Below are 12,599 nucleotides of genomic sequence, written 5' to 3' on the forward strand. Positions count from 1 at the left end.
TCCAACACATTTATCACTTCTAGGTGATTCACAAAGCACTTCTTCAACATTATTTAATGATGTGGATGTAGACTCAGCATCACTTGAGAGTTCACAAGGGGATGCGAAATCAGTACCGGGAAGAACGTTTGCAATAACGTCGGCACACTGCGACGAAGCAAGGAATTTTCACAATTCTCGCGAGAGACTGCGCGACTTTTTGCAAAAGAATTGCAAAATTGAACTTTGTGGCCGCTTAGATTGTGTTTGGAATGTTGTTTTTTCTCCATGCTGCATTGGAATAATAATTCAAATTATTATTATTAGCATTATTATTATTATTATTACTGTCGCAGATCTTTGACTGTGATAAATTAGCCATTTTTAATTTTTTCTACAACATTTTCCATAATATTTTAAAAGCTTAAGGGGGGGGGGTTAAACCCGGTAACCCACCCCTTGCGTACGCCACTGGTTTTAATGTGAACTAATGAAAACCTACGAAAAATAACGTTGATTTTTTAAATTTTGCAGGAATTTCGATTTTCTTCTTGCACAAATTAATGGATTGTTTCTCGAGAGAGGCAAGCTCCTCTAGTGGTCTGAAGTCTGCAATATTTGGTAATTCTAGTTTTATAACCATTGATGAAATGCTACCAGACGTCTCAATTTTAGTCGGAGCAGTCCATTGCTTTCAAATCATGTCTCGACTTTTTTCGTTTCGGCTAGGACACTACTTGATATCAAGACATCAAACTTCAGGGAGAGGATATCATGGGGATCACATTATATTACCAATAAAACAATACTATAATAATTTTAATTTGCCCCTTGCTTCTGATATGTAATTAAATTAAATGTAATTAGGTATAATTAACTATAATATAAAAATGAAATTATGAGAATCAATAAAATAATATTATAGCATGCAATAATTTTCATTTACAGCAAACTAAGACGTCTAGGCCTACAACATATCTATGGATGACACCATCAATTAAACTTTCTGTGGGTTACTCGTCCTCCTCAGTTGACACTCACGCAAGCACGAAGCGTATCCTGATCCATCATATTTCTTAATTTAGCCGTTAACAAAACGGACAATATTTTAAATTATTTCATTACTTTGACTTTTAATTATATAGAGGACCGAATGAGTGCTCATAACTAAGAAGAAAAAACAACACAAAAAATAAGTTTTACATTAAATTAAAGAGAAGGAGAGAAAGCCAAAGTTATGGTTGCCAAATTTCTTCAGCTATTGTTCGAATGCTCTGTCAGGTTACTGAAATTTTCGGGGGACTTCTCAAATCCCTACTCCCTGGACCACCCTCTGCATTCATCACTGCTGCCCACCCAAATAGTTTTTTTTTTTTCAGAATCACTTACGGAACAAGAATTATATCTACGGAGAAGGAAAACAAGAGAGAAATGTACAGAAGGAATGAGAGAAATTGATAGAAAGAGAGAGATGAGATCTAAAGGAAGAAAGAAAGAAGGAAATATAGAATACAAGAAAAAATATAGAGAAAGAATGAAGTATAATAATAACCCATAGCGCGACAGCCCGTGAGAGCTTTGGCTTACCTACCGACAAATGCAACAAAAACTGTTAAAAATACTGACAAATAAACTAAAAGTCAAAAAAGGCCGAAAAATGCAAAAAAAAATGTAAAATAGAAAGTGTTTTCCGGTTCTAACAGAAGGGAAACGGACATGATATCAGGTTTAGCATTGTTTTTAAGGGGCAGAAAAAAAGTTGATTTTTCATCAACTTCCGGACCCTAATTAGTAATTTTGACCATTGAAAATGTTGGAGGTAACTTACTTAAAATTCTCTTGCTGAGGGATCGTATCGTCCCATATCTCCACTTCATATTATAGAAAAACATCAAGCTCATATTTCGAAAATGACTTGGAGTTTTCCACCACGAAAATATGTTTTTCATAGTTTGAAGTGTCCTCCTCCGTATTAAATAACACAAAAATCACGCAGCAAATTAAAGGTATTACGAATAACATTAAAAATATTTCTAGAATTGGAAAGACCAATAAACATTTGTGGAACGAGAAAGGAAATTAACAACAATAAATATTAGTTCGAGGGAATGCACGTGTCATAATGATACAAAATGATAACATGTAGAAAGTTTCAAATACGTTTGAGCTGTTTTTAAGATGGGTAATACATAAAGTGTAAGTTCAATGTTTACCTATTCGTTACCTTACATCATTGCTACTACTGTAGTTGTACATTTTGTTCCATTGGTTTGTCTTTCGCCTCTTCTGATTATCCCTAGGTCATTCCACATATCCGAGACTTTTTCCTTTAAATTCGAAATAGTCTCGCTCCCGTCCATCTCGAATTATTATCAGCACTGTTCGTAGTAGTTAAAATAATAACTGTTACTATTGTTTGTGCTTATTACTATTAGATACAAATTTTGTATCAACACGAAACCCCCTACAAAAAAAAGAAAGTAAATGGCGACTAGTATGCCTCTGCCTTGTTATCACTGCCACTGGTATGCTATACATTTACACAGCGTACTTTCAATTAGTTATTCTTACTTGATTCGTCGTTACTTTCAACTGATAATCTCTACCTCCTTCTTTACTCTCAATTTATAATCTCAACCGCACAAAGAGAAATTCTACATAATTATAGCAGCCACTGTAATCAACAAATTTATTCAGTCCAAATCTCATTTGTGAAGGTCCTGACTGTCTGCTGTGGCCAGCCAGCAGTGAATATTTTGCCAGTGGAGAAATCTTGAAAGAAGCCGAAACCAGAATGAAATGAAACAGGCGGTGCCCTTTTGCAGCGGAGGGGGTGGTGAAGACAGGGGGGAAACATGGTGGCAAGTCTTTCCACCATGGGGGGGAGGTCCTCTGCCCTCCGGCCTGTGCTCTTCCTCTAGTTTAGGACACAACAGAGAAAAATTGCTAGTTCACTGATATGTCGCTAGTTGTCTCTGTATCGCGCCGGGGCAGGAAAACTCTTTTCATGCCAACCTCCAGGCCACTCTTAAGAGTGGGCTGGAGGTTGGCATGAAAGTAGTTTCCTGGCCCGATGCGATACAGAGACACCTAGCGACATATCAGAGGACTAGGAATTCTTTTCGGCTGTCCTAAGCCTGAGGCCAGAGAACCTTCCTTCCTTCACCACCCCCTCCCCTCCGCGTGACTCCCGCAGCGAGGTTTCCAGGAAAAGGACACCCACCTGTTTCTTTTAATTCTGGTTTCGGAGGCTAAAATTTCTCCACTGGCAAAGCAATTCGCATTTCTCTGCTTGCTGGCTGACTCTTGCATGGAGCGAGACGAGTGGCAGGCTCCAGAGACAGAACATTCATGACTAAAGTTTTGATTGAATAAATTTGGTTGATTACAGTGGCTACTATAATTATGTTGAATTTTCTTGTTGAGGTTGGAATTTTATCAATTGAGAGTAAAGAAGGAGGTAGAGAATATCAGTTGAAAGAAAGTAATTTTTTTGAAGGGGGTGTTTTTTTATACAAAATCAATATAATAATAATAATAAGGCAAGAATTAGTAACAATTATTATTTCAACTATTAACGAATCGAGTCCCTATTAGAGATGGGCAGGAGCGAAACTACCTGGAATTTAAAAAGGAGAAACGTGGACATGCGTAATAACATATGGAAAAACTGAAAAGGAGAAAGACGGACAAAACAATGTAACAAAATGTACAGTAGTAACAAAGATGTCAGGAAACAATAGTATAATATTGAACATACACTTTGATGAAGTAGTTTTCTTTGTTATGATCTGAATTAAGTCCCTTTGCACAGTTCTCGTCGTTGGAGTTCACAGCAGCTTTAATCGGCCAAGATTGATTGATTTTGTTTATTTTACTTCGCCTTTCTGCCACTCTTGGCTAATGATGATATGATGTAATCGATGAAGAGACGCTCACGAAGGACACGTATGCCCAGACCGGATTCGAACCCGGGACCACTGGCGTCGTAGCGAAATGAGATAAATACTCCGCCACGGGGCCGGCTAATCGGCCAAGGGTGGGGACAAACTCTCAGTGATGATGGGAATCCCCTGTGGAAACATATGACCAGTTCCTGCATCACATTAGTTGCTCTCTCCTATTGTGATTTTTCCCAATGTTAATTGATTGCTTGCCAAGTGAAATTTCAGTCCAACTAATTATAGTATGATCTTCAAGATCAGCACTATACGTGTTACAAAGTACTCTTAAAAAAATCCCAGTGAATTGGCCAAAATAAAGTGACAGAATTTCGAGGAGAGGCCGAGCCTCTGTGGACCCACACTTGGTTACGCCAATATACGTAAGTAAACCCGTGGTGCTACAGCCCCTGAGGGCCAGAGCCCACCTACCGACTGTAGGCCTCACTTCCAGTCCAACCAGTTATGTGCGGTCAGCACGACGAACCCCTAATCTTTGTTGTAGGTTTCCGTGACTCATTCATAGCTTCCCAATCTCCTCACGATGGTGGGTGGCAACCGGCCCTATACACAGGCCGAAATCTCAGGAGAAAAGTTGATACGTTTCCCCTAAGAGACTCGAACCTGCGCGCGTCCCGTAGACGGAGCTCAAACCATGATTCATCGGACCATACAGTCACGATGCAGAACAGCAGGGCCGTAGCCAGAATTTTATTTCGGGGGGAAGGCTCATCCCTTATCAGCAGCTGCCATCTAAGGGCGAAAAAGTGGGGAATAGAACCCCTGAAAATGAATTTCTCAGTATATTACAAGTTATTGTACAGGATGTTTAATGTAAGTAAAATTAATCACCGCTATACCCTATTTTAATTACATATTTGTAGGATTTCGGAACGGTCTTCAGCTTCACCCTCCCCCCCCCCCCCGGTCACGTGCCTGCGGGAGAAAATATACATAAGTGCTGATCCCTTATTGTGATTGGCGTTTTAAGAATAGAATATCCTTCAGAGCTTCTCTAAGACATGGTCTTTTAAAAATCAGTTCTAGAGAAGAAACCTTGTCCAATTTACGTTTTCAACTTGTTTCCTTGTGTAGTTTTTAAAGAAGAGAAAAGTTATCACAATTGGTAATCTGCTGGACAAGATCAACGTCGAATATGTAATTGAAACAAAAATTTTAATGTTCGTACCACGATGGTTTTACTGACTGAAAAGTTTATGTTTCATAATTTTGATTGAGCAGAGGGGGCTCTCTAACTGCACCAATCGCCGCCAACCCTATGATAATCGTTTGAGTATCTTGAGTTTCTGTTTTAAGTCTACTTTATATACAGATAGACTAATCGGGACTGGATCTATATTTATAGTGGGATTGAACTAACTATTAAGCGTCCACCGGATACCAAACTCAGGATATTTTAAATTACAAGGGTCACCTTTACCATTATGCTATAGGGGATGCAAAATATATCTGAAACTAAGAAGAAATTTTGAATGCAATGTAGAACGAAGGAGGCACCGTTCACATTGAAGGGGAAGACGCCAGGAAATCCTCCCTCCACTTTCCTAACCTGTACATCTCTAATTTGATTCTCAGCGAAGGCAAGAATTTTATCCAATATTTTATATCACTTTTGTTATTTTTAATGAAGAATTCGAAGTAATAATTTGTCTTTAAATCTCAAGTTAGAAAGTCAGCAAAAATTATGTTTTTATACTAAATTTTACATTAATTGAAGATTTGCAAAGAAACGGTAAACCGTTTTGTTGGTTGATTGATTTAGTGTTTTAAGCCCACTTTATGCACAGTAAGGCTAAGCGGGACTGGACCTACAGTTTAAAGTTGAATCCGAACCACTATGTGCCTCCACAGGGTATCGAACCTGGAACCCCTTGATAACAAGGCTACGACGCTACCACTGCACCATCGGGGAGGCCAGTGTAAACTTTTCGTCATTGTTCCACTCCATCTTGTAAGAGCCACATCAAGTTTGTTTGGAAGTAGTGATGTTCTATGACACACACACACACACGCATATATCTCCTCAACAGGTACTATAGACCAGCAATGTCAAACTCAATTCGTGAGTAGGGCCGCATAACGATAATGTCAAAACTATCCGGGCCACATATCTAGAACCCCAACACCTTAAAATCCAGAACTAAGTGGTTCGACCCAATGGGGTCGGGGAGGGGGGGATTCCAGTGATTATTATTGCAGCATCGATATGTAAATTATATAGACCTCCACCCATATTTTTTCATGGTTATATATAGTATTTTACATGTTAGTTTCGAGTATAAATTGGTTACAATTGTAACTGTTTGTGTGCAATTAAAGTTTCGTTTCGCACAGATTTCACTGTTTTTTTTTTAACAAGCTTCTCATAAGTCTGCAATAAGTTTTTTGTTAGCATGAAACTCTTAATGCAGACAACAAATGTTTTGTCAGTCATTCTTGATCATTCGGCTGTTTCATTAATCTTCATTATGGAAAACAACTTTTCACCAAGGCAAGTGCAACCAAAATTAATAAAATTTCTACAGCAAAATAGCTTATTCGAGGGTACTGCTATTGGAGATATAACAAAAATCAAGGATAGCCCACCTCGCAATATTTATTTTTCAATACGAGTTGCACTGCAATTAAATAAGTTCCATTCGAAGTCAGGACTTTCACACGCACCATCTTAAAGAAAAGGGAGCAGAGCAGAACAAGATTATTGCCCTTCGCACCCTATGAAGTCTTGAAACCTGTTTCCAACTTCATCACGTAGTATTTTTACTTTGGACAAATTATAACTTTATTAAAAAGTTTTAATATAACGGAAGACTGTAACTTTGCAAAATGGCCTCCACTTCCTTCAAAATATCAGCTCTTTTGTCACGGGGAGGAATCATTCAAGTAGTTTTACTGTCATATCGAGATAAGAATCGCATCCACGAGTGAAGGGAGCAAACCGAGCTAGCTCACAGACGTCCGTAATATCGCATATTGTGAGCGAAAAGGCAACAACACGAACAATTTTCGCTTTCAATTGTTCGTTGACTAAGTAATAAATCCTCTCCTCTGATTTTTTTTATTAGCGTTTCTTTTCTGCAACGTTTGGCTAATGGCGACGATGAGGATGAGTAATGATATGATGAAATTGATGAAGGGACACATACAAAGAAAACCCATGCTCAGGCCAGGATTCGAACCCGCAACCTCTGGTGTCGCGACGGGTTGTGCTAACCACTCCGCCACAGATTATGGCAAATTTATTTCGTGATAAAGAAATATTTCTGAATGAATTTACTTTATCAGGGTACAAAATTTCTACGCTTTTCAGTATTCACTTCACAACAAAAGTAAGCATTTCACTTGAAAAATCTGCATTCCTCTTCTATAGTCCTTTTCTTACTCCCACGAAGTTTGGGCAGCGATATGGTTCTCTGAAACTTTTACAGAAACTGACTTTTCTTCCAGGTAAATCCTTAAAAATCAAGAAACAGACTCATAGGCGACAGAAAGTATGCACGCTGCCCTCCCCCAGCTGGCAAGATATTTTCGTACTTCAGAAGTAACCTGTCAATCAGCTTGCTTAGTTGACACAACACCTACTCTATAAGGGAATGTATACCTGTGTAGGGAAAATTGGTCAATGTGTTGAAGTTTGGATGAGTCTGGTCTTGTATCACGAGAAAAGAGAAAACGGGATAACTACAAATGTATAGATAATTTCAAGCATGAAGTGTTAAGTGGGGCCAAGGCGGGCCGCATTAACGAATGCTGGGGCTCACATGCGGCCCGCGAGTTTGACTGGCCGAAATATCAGGAGAAAAGTTGTCACGCTCATCCACGAGACTCGAACCTGCGCGCGTCCCACCGTTGACTCACAAAGTACTACATGTGAGGCAAAACTATCGAAATGTAAAAAGAAGAAGCGTCACCACCCTCCCCGCCTTTTCTACATTTTATTCAAATCGAACACGAGGCACGTATCTAGATATATATTTCGGAGCGGCGTCCTAACGTAATGTCTCAAAATAATAATATTAATAATGTTAAATTAAAATAAGTATAATTATATTAAATTAATTAATATATTTTTATAAGATGAATAGGTACGAAGGCGGTATAACAACAGTGATACAGTATAACATCACGTATTCATTATCTAGCTTACGTGTAGTTAAGGTCGGCAAAATTTTAAAAAAATAGAAACTGCCCTGGCAAGGAAATTAATGTCAAATAGATAAAGAATATAATATTTATTGAGTATGAAAAAATGATGTTAGAATCAGTTGACGAAAGTAAAATTCCTGGTAATATTTTGCATGTTATTATAAGTAGTAATAATTCTTGCATAAATCTTCTTTGGTACTGTCATTCAAAGTCGTATTACTTTCCAATATTTTTGCGGAAATAAACAATTTGCGATTAAACAACCACCTTATTTTCATTACTTAATTGAAGTTTTATGATCTCATTATTTAATTTTTTTGTACTTGGTAAGTCTTTCGGGGGGACGTTGGGACACCTGGACCCCCCTAAATACGTCCTTCGCGGTAAGATCGAGATAAAGTTACTGTGTCACTGGTTCCAATTCATGGTAAATATGCTCTGCTTCTCTACAATCAAACATACACAAGCTCATGGCCTTCCTGCTTTCTTGGTTTCTTGCCTGGGAAGAGGCAATAAATCAAGCTGTGACAGCTACGGGACCTTCTGACGAGGGGACGGAACCCAGCTGTGCAGAGGATTCAAACACCCGCGCGTACTAGCCCTCACCGTCAGCCTGGGGCAATTTTGCAACAGAGGCATCTAGTGGCCAAGTGTCGAACTATGATGAATGAAATTCGGCTGAAGCGGCCGTATCTTTCGCCGTCGATAATACATGACATTTTTAAACAATCATTTTGGGCTGTGCAAGTGATTTTTAAAAGAAAAGCCCTCCCTAGCTTAGTCATAAAAGGATTGAGCATTACGTTAGTATGCATCATAATGGCCATTTTCGTTGGTGCTACCCACAAATCCTATAACCATTCTGTGCTTATTTACGTATTTCCTTATGGGAAATTGAAAAACAATAATGGAATTTGTGCACATTTATCGGACTGAAATTGCATAAATGTGTCATGTACTCAAAGTTTCATAAAGTAAGTTCACATCTACTGCGTGTTTTCCGGCAAATTTTTGTCCTAAAACGTTATATTCAACAAAATGCAAAAAAGCCCATGTTAAATTTAAGCACTTTCCACGGCGACCTTCGCCAAACTCCACCTCCCTCTTAAGGCGTTCACTCGTCTTGAGATCATTCGCTGCGGGACGGCGTAGGTTCGAATCCGGCTCTGGTCGGAATTTATTCGGCCTACGTATAGGGCCGGTGGCAACCCACCATCGTGAGGAAATTGGGGAGCTCCGAATGAGTGAGCGGTAACCCGGTCGAGAAGACCTACAACAACGGCTGGGGGTTCGACGGGCTGACCACCCGTCACCCCAATACTGGTCTAAGATCTCCACGCTATAACAGGTGACGGAGGAACAGTGTGGGAGGGAGACCAGCAGTCGGTAGGTAAGCCAAGGCTCTCACGGGCTGTCGCGCTATGGGTTTCATAGTTTGAAGTTCGTTAGTATTATCTTTCAAGGTTTCCATTGTTTTAATTTCACACATATTTTATATTTAATACGTTCCTCTCTCTTTTCATACAGTCTTTGGAAAAAAGCTGAAGTTTCTTGTCAAACGGGGTCTGGTAAATGACTCCTTTTCGCTCTCCTGTTCCTACTTTAAACAAACAACAAAATACTTCTCAAAACACGGAATTTTTACACAATTTACAAAATTTGACAAAACAACAATAGATATGTTCATCATTTTTCCCTTTGAGCGTTTCTCGATTTTATCTGAATTCGTTTCCTCATGAAAATTGCCATGAGGAAATTATAGATATGACATTATGTGTGAATTGGTTTCTTCAAACTGGTAGCAAATTTTAACATGAGCTACCTGGAGAAGAGGTAACGTGCTTGATTCTTACAAGGGAGGTCGTAGGTTCGATTCTCCACCTAAGCAAGTTTTTTTTAGGATTATATCGTTGGGTGTAAAGTTTATCCACCGTGCTAAGAAGTTAACATTGGTCTCTGTATTTCACGAGGTGAAAGGAAATAGTAAGAGAAAGTTATTTCGATGATAGGAGGAAGTGACATGGCACGTGGAATGCGCAGAATCAAGTTACATAGAGTTAAGTCTGTAATGGTGGTTTCGAATATTGCAAAGTTAGTGCGGAAAGTTTGTTGTATCCGATACTCGTACTTTTTGTTCAAAGAAGACAAACATTTTAGATACAAAGCAGTGAGGAATTAACGATCATTATGAGGTTTTGAATTTTTTGTTTGTCACTCACTATATAAATACTTATTAATAACCCACAGCGCGACAGCCCTTGAGAGCCTTGGCTTACCTACCGACTGCTGGTCTCCCTCCCACACTGTTCCTCCGTCACCTGTTATAGCGTGGAGATCTTAGACCAGTATTGGGGTGACGGGTGGTCAGCCCGTCGAACCCCCAGCCGTTGTAGGTCTTCTCGACCGGGTTACCGGGGCCGGTGGCAACCCACCATCGTGAGGAAATTGGGGAGCTCCGAATGAGTGAGCGGTTTTTTTGTTTTTTTGACAAATACTGAACAAGAAATATACAAGTTTGTTGATAAATATCAATTTTTAAAAATAATTTTGTTACTATAGTAAATAATATTACAAGACACAAAACAAATAGATTCAGTAAACAAATAAAAAACAAATAAGGAAATAAACAAAAAGGCAATCAACAATAAAGTTAAAAAAGGATAGCACTGAAGTCAAACAACCTAACTCAGATAACAAGCAGCAACAAGGATAAACAGAAACCAACATGGAATTCAGAAAGGGACATCAATAGCCACAGCCATAGCAAAAATAATAGGTAGTCAAACAAGCTAACTCAGATATGAACCGGCAACATACCTCAGATATCTAGCAGTAGCCAGGCATAGAATAGAGTAAAAACAGGGCAAGCTTATGGAGAAACTCAACAACATAAGAATAAAAGGGACAGCCAAGGCTATGTACAGTACAGAATTATAATTACCCAAATAAGCTACATCATACATAGCACCTGCGAATAGGAAATTAACAACACCTTCAGTAACTACTTATACCTGCTAGAACAACTAAGCGACTATAGCTAATCAGAAAAATACATATTTTGACGAACTAATTTACCTCTAAGTTAATAATACTGTACTAGCAGAATGCTAAGGCTTCAAAAGAAAGCTCCCAGAACAAAGTACAGCGTAGAGTATAGGGCCTCATGCAAATGATTATTCAAAGGAGCTTCGTAGATCAATAAGACAATAGCGATTATTCTAAGTACTGCAACTTGACCGAAAATAGGAAACCTACACAAGAACATCAACACAAGAAGGAAAGATACTTACTACCATTACAGCAGCCACTCAATATCACAAAAGACCATGCAAAATATTCTACAACAATCTGCTTCATAACATAAAACACTGCTAAGTTCCCAAAAAATTATCCAATCAATGAAAGAAAACTGCTTGAAAAGGGAGAACTCTCTACAGTCTCGCAGAATTATAGGAAAATAACAGCAAAACTTGGAAGCATACACACTCAATAATGCTCAATATGCATACACTTTACATGCAATCCCCTGCAAAAGACACATAGCAGACTCTCATCTGAACTTGGACACCAAAAAACAGCACTTTGGGATTACTATTACTCATAAATACTACATTGCCTGCCCTTGTTTGAATAGCGTCGATGCAAACTTCATAGCAAAATATTGAAAAACGTCAGATGTATATTCGTATAAGTGTGTAAATGTGTGTGTGTGTGTGTGGCGTGCGTGTGTATAAAAGAGAATATATGTGTATTTACCAGAGTGTGGTCTTACATAAATTGATAAAAACAGCAATATAGAACCTGATAGAATAGGAAATAGTAAAAAATAAGGTTTTTAACATGCCAAAGTAATTAGTTTAGTTTGTTAATTATAAGAAACATAAGTTAATTACAAGAAATATAAATGAAATGCGCTAAATAAGTACAATTGTTTGGTTTGATGGTAGTGAATATATCGAATTTGTGCAAAAGTTTGCATTATAACCAGTGAATTATACAACGTTTGCGTTAGAATAGCACAAAATAGCATACTTATTAGATTAATAACAAACTTTCTGATGCAGTAAAGTATTGACTAGGGCTGAATGATTCAATTACTGTAAAATATTAGTCTCAGATTGAAGTAAATAAAGTGTAAACAATACCATTTGTTTGTAAAATAGGGTTGTTAATTCCTCTGATAGCAGAAATATCAACTTGTACACAGTAAATTTGAGAGTTTTAGCAATATTTGTCCTGAAATGGATATAAGTGTAACTTGTTAAGCGTGCCAAATACAAAATATTTAAGAAACAGTACAGTATAACCTCAATTTTGAAAGCTAACAGTACTCTAGTGTTTCTACATAGGCGTCTGTAGTGGTAAAATACATCCAGTCCTTAAGATTTTTGGCCATCCATTCATCCTCAGCGTCACGATTAGTCACAAAAGCAAAAAGCGAAATCTTGTGGTTGTTATAATTTCTACTTTTCATGCAATCACCTACACTATAGTACTAAGTTTAGTGAATTT

The sequence above is a fragment of the Lepisma saccharinum genome, chromosome 11 (genome assembly GCF_977018435.1).
Source record: "Lepisma saccharinum chromosome 11, izLepSacc3.1, whole genome shotgun sequence".
In the NCBI taxonomy this organism is placed as follows: Eukaryota; Metazoa; Arthropoda; class Insecta; order Zygentoma; family Lepismatidae; genus Lepisma; species Lepisma saccharinum.